Source organism: Oratosquilla oratoria, chromosome 44 (assembly GCF_046742065.1).
Source record: "Oratosquilla oratoria isolate Oo_2021 chromosome 44, ASM4674206v1, whole genome shotgun sequence".
In the NCBI taxonomy this organism is placed as follows: Eukaryota; Metazoa; Arthropoda; class Malacostraca; order Stomatopoda; family Squillidae; genus Oratosquilla; species Oratosquilla oratoria.
The window spans coordinates 16,963,229-16,968,228 of record NC_134820.1 but is presented as its reverse complement, the minus strand read 5'-3'; the positions used below and the strand labels follow the sequence as shown (position 1 = coordinate 16,968,228).

General features: G+C 38.1%; 1 protein-coding gene across 3 annotated transcripts in view; it reads left to right on the top strand.

Moving 5' to 3' along the window:
• The window catches only part of LOC143022413 (uncharacterized), a 670,196-nt gene that overhangs the window by 354,304 nt on the left and 310,892 nt on the right, over positions 1–5,000 (top strand). The window lies entirely within an intron of this gene.

Genomic DNA, 5,000 nt, shown 5'->3' with positions numbered 1-5,000 from the left:
GGGGTCTTTGAAGACTTACTAGAGGTCCCTAGAATTTCCCTCTAGGGACCTCTAGATCCTCTTTAGAGCGCTCTAGAAGCTCTCCCTTGGGGCCCTTGAAGGCTTCCTAGGGGGCCCTAGAATTTTCCCCAGGGACCCCTAGACCCTATTTAGAGCGCTCTAGAAGCTCTCCCTTGGGGTCCTCGAAGACTTCCTTGGGGTCCTTGAAGGCTTTCTAGGGGGCCCTAGAATATCCCCCCAGGGACCCCTAGACCCTATTTAGAGCGCTCTAGAAGCTCTCCCTTGAGGTCCTTGAAGACTTCCTTGGGATCCTTGAAGGCTTCCTAGGGGGCGCTAGAATTTCCCTCAGGGATCTCTAGACCCTATTTAAGCGTTCTAGAAGCTCTCCCTTGGGGTCCTTGAAGACTTCCTTGGGGTCCTTGAAGGCTTCCTAGGGGGCCGTAGAATATCCCCCCAGGGACCTCTAGACCCTATTTAGAGCGTTCTAGAAGCTCTCTCTTTGGGTCCTTGAAGACTTCCTTGGGGTCCTTGAAGACTTCCTAGGGGTCCTGGAAGGCTTCCAGGGGGTTCTTCAAGAGACCAGCGGCCAAGTCTGGAACACTTTTCTCCGTCGGGGGTAGGATCCCCTGAAGGGTAGGGTGTCGTTGGGTTTATAGTATATTGAGGTTGTGGCTCTTCGTGGTGGTGGTGGGGGGGGGGGGAGGAATGGACGGGGAGGAGGAGGAGTGCCACAGAGTAATTGAGTTGAGTGACTGGATTTAATGGTTTATTTATATATATATATATTTTTTTTTCTATGTATCTATCTGTCCTTCTGTCCATCTCATTCGTATTTCGTTTTTTATTTATTTATTTATTTATTTTATCTAATTATTATTATTGTTATTATTATTATTATTTTTTTTTTTTTTTTTTTTTTTTTTTTTTTTTTTTTTTTTTTTTTTTTTTTTTTTTTTTTTTTCTGACAAAAACCATTGCCAGCCAGATACTGCTGGGTTCAAGGATTACTATCAGTGAATTTCGAAATGAAATATTTATTATTATTTTTTATTATTGTCATCATCATCATCGTCATCATCAATCATCTCTTTCTGCTTTACATCAATTCCTCCCTTGTTATTTTTTCCTCAAAAATAAGGATTTTTTCAGGTCTAATTTCATCCTCTTTTTTCCCGTCTTCCTTTCTTTATTTTTCTTCTCTCTCTCTCTCTCTCTCTCTCTCTCTCTCTCTCTCTCTCTCTCTCTCTCTCTCTCTCTCTCTCTCTCTCTCTCTCTCTCTTTTTCAAACCTCTTATCTGTAATTTCTTTACAGGCGCCATTTTCTCTGTATTATCTCTCCCTTATCTTTCCGCTTGGCTTTGTGCTTTTCGTAAATCTTCGTTTAACTCAACATTTTAGTCGCATTCCATTCACACATCTCACCCCAATGATCTCCTTCTTCTTCTTCTCCTTTATTCTTTATTTTCGTTCTCTTCTTCCTTATTTTCTTCGTTTTGTCTTTCTTTCATTTTTTCTCCTTCTTCCTTATTTTTTTTTTTCGTTCTCTTCTTCTTCGTTGTTTTCGTTTTCTCTTTCCTTTTTTTCTTCTTCTCCTTGTTTTTTCCTCTCTTCTTTGTTTTCTTCGTTTTCTCTTTCTTTTTTCTTCTTCTTTACCTTCCTAATATTTTCTCCTTCTCTTCTTCGTTATTTTCTTCGTTTTCTCTTTCTTTTTTCTTCTTCTTTTCCTTACTTATTATTTTCTCGTTCGCTTCTTCCTTATTTCCTTCATTTCCTCTTTCTTTCTTTTTTGTTCTTTCCTTCCTTATTATTTTCTCCTACTCTTTTTCCTTATTTTCTTCGTTTTCTCTTTTTTTTTCTCCTCTTCCTTATTTTCTTCGTTTTATTTATCTTCTTCTTCCTTATTTTTTCTCCTTCTCTTCTTTATTTTCTTCGTTTTCTCTTTCTCTCTTTTTCTTCTTCTTTTCCTTTCTTATATTTTCTCGTTCTCTTCCTTATTTCCTTCATTTTCTCTTTCTTTATTTTTGTTCTTTTCCTTCCTTATTTTTTTCTCCTACTCTTCTTCCTTATTTTCTTCGTTTTCTTTTTTTTTCTCCTCTTCCTTATTTTCTTCGTTTTATCTTTCTTTTCGTCTCCTTCCTTATTTTTTCTCCTCTTCTTTATTTTCTTTGTTTTCTCTTTCTTTTTTCTCCTTTTCCTTCCTTATTTTTTCTCGTTCTCTTCTTCCTTATTTACTTCATTTTCTCTTTCTTTATTTTTCATCTTTTCCTTCCTTATTTTTTTCTCCTTCTCTTCTTCCTTATTTTCTTCATTTTCTCTTTTTTCTCCTTCCCTTCTTCCTTATTTTCTTCGTTTTATCTTTTTTTCTTCTCCTTATTTTTTCTCCTCTTCTTTATTTTCTTCGTTTTCTCTTTCTTTTTTGCTTCTTCTTTTCCTTCCTTATTTTTACTCGTTCTCTTCTTTCTTTTCTTCGTTTTCTCTTTCTTTTTTCTTCTCCTTCCTTATTTCTTATCTCGTTCTCTTCTTTGTTTTTTCTTTCTCGTCTTACTCTGTTTTTTCTTTTCCTTTTCATTATCTTTTCTTCTTCGTTTTTCCCTTTCTCTTCTCGTTTTTCCTCCTCTCTTACTTCGTCCTCATTTTTAATCTATCTCTTACGCTTCAGTTTTTTTTTCTTTCTTTTAATATTTTTTCTTCCTTCATCTTTTTCTTTCTCTTCTTTTTCTTCTTTTCCTCCTTCCTATTCATCTTTTTTTTCTTGTTCTTATTTGTCATATTCTTCTTTGTCATCTTTCTTTTTTTTTCTTCTTATGCTCTCGCGTTCCCAATCCCATTCCTGTTTTTTCTTAATATTTTTCTTGACCGAAACATTTCGTTCCTCTTTCCATTGTGGCGAAGATCACGTGTGTTGACATACTTTTTTTTTTCTTCTTCTTCTTTTTTCTTCTTTTTCGTCCACGTTAATATTCAGTCGCGCGTAGGTTCTGTCTGCTTGTCTGTATCTCTGTCTCTTTAACTCTCTCTCTCTCTCTGTCTCTCTCTCTCTTTCTCTTTCTTTCCCTTTCTCCCTCTCTCTCCACCTCTCTACTTTTCTCTCTTCATCTCTACCTCTCTTTCTACCTCTCTTCCACTCTACCTCTCTATCTCTCTGTCTCTCTACCTGTTTATCTCTTTACATTTCTCTCTAACTGTCTACCTCTCTATCTCTCTACCTATCTCTCTACCTCCCTCCCTCTCATTCTCTCTCTCTCTCTTATTCTCTCTCTCTCTCTCTCTCTCTCTCTCTCTCTCTCTCTCTCTCTCTCTCTCTCTCTCTCTCATATTCGTTATCTTCCCCTTCGTCCTTTATTGCCACATTCGTCGCTTTATTGGCTGGAAGGATTTCTTTCTGACTCCGCCATCTTGAAATATCTTTGCCGCCGCACTCTCTCCGTTTTCATACATCGGGGGTTTTGTCCCTTCTTCCGGGGTTTTAAGGTTTCTGTGTAAAAAGATTTAACCGCCACGGTTATCCCGAGTCTGCATCTGTTTTTTTTTTCTTTTACATGTTCCTCATATCTGTCTGAGGTTTACTCACTTTTTATTATTGTTTTTTTTTTTTTTTTTTACCATGGAACAAGGAGTCTAACTGTATGGTCTTATGTGCAGAGTGTATATATATATATATATATATATATATATATATATAGTCTATATATATATATTATATATATATATATATATATTGAGACGTTCCGACAGGTTGACCTAAGTGGGAGTAGGAAACACAGGAGTCTTAGTCCGAGTTCATTTTCTTTGTATTCTCGGTTTTCCTGATTAGAGATTTGCCATTAACCGGGTGAATTGAAACTAAGTCTCTATATTCTTCCATTTTTTTCATATTTGAGCTCAACGTTTCCTCTTGAAGAAGACATTTTCAAGAGTAAACTGAAATAACAAAAATTACATAGGTATAGTAATGGTGACAAAAATACAGAAACTACATAAATATAGTAAAGATGACAATTGTGGGCAAGTAAAATATGAGGGATACAATATAAATGCAAATAAATACGGAGACAGACTTACAGTTAAAGGGAAGAGAGAAAGAAAGTGACAAGTCGGGGTTGACAATGTTGTATATATAAGCCTAACATCAGGTCAGACAAAAGGGATCTCAGAGGTCACGGAGTAAGGGGGTTGGGGGGTGGGTGAGGGCTAGGCGGGTGTGGTCACCGTGGGTGAGAAAGGAGGTGGAGGTAGAGGGGGAGACGAAGGGAGAGAGGGGTAGAGGGAGGGAGGAGTGGGGGATTTTTGTTTCTATATAATGGGATAGTAGAGATTAAATTGCTCTGGATGTTAATGACTGGAGCTTTGTCTCTAATGTGAAAGGCTTCGAGTAATTGTAGTCCCCTAGGGTCATCACTCGATCCAATGATTTTGGTGGAATTGATCAATTCATCCCTTCTGAGTACAGCATTGTGGAAATTCTTATGATGCTCTTTGATTGCTCCCTCTTGTAGATGTCAAGATAGCTCTGATACTTTTCAGCTCTGGGCGGAGATCGAACTCAAATTGGTGAATTAGACTTCAAGCGCAATACCACTACATTAGCAAGTCGGTGTGTGTGTGTGTGTGTGTGTGTGTGTGTGTGTGTGTGTATGTATGTGTGTGTGTGTGTGTGTATGTATGACGTGTGTTTGTATCTTTCAGTATCAAGTTTGTTCTTAAATTCTTGTATAGTATTTGCACACACTGTTGCCTCATCCAGTTCGTTCCAGATATCCACCACTGTGTGGGAAGCTATTCTTTTTCAGATCTCTTCTATAACCAGTCGTGTGTGCGCGCGCGCGTGCGTGTACGTATTTATGTATATTAGTGGGAAGGTAATATGTGAGGAGGAGCCTACGCCAGGAGGCGCTGAGTAATTACGGCCGAAGCCGTCACATTTACCCTTTTATGCGCTTGGACTGTTGTGGGGGCAAGTATCGAACAGTCCCTGCTGGGAATTGGAGAGAAGTGCGGGA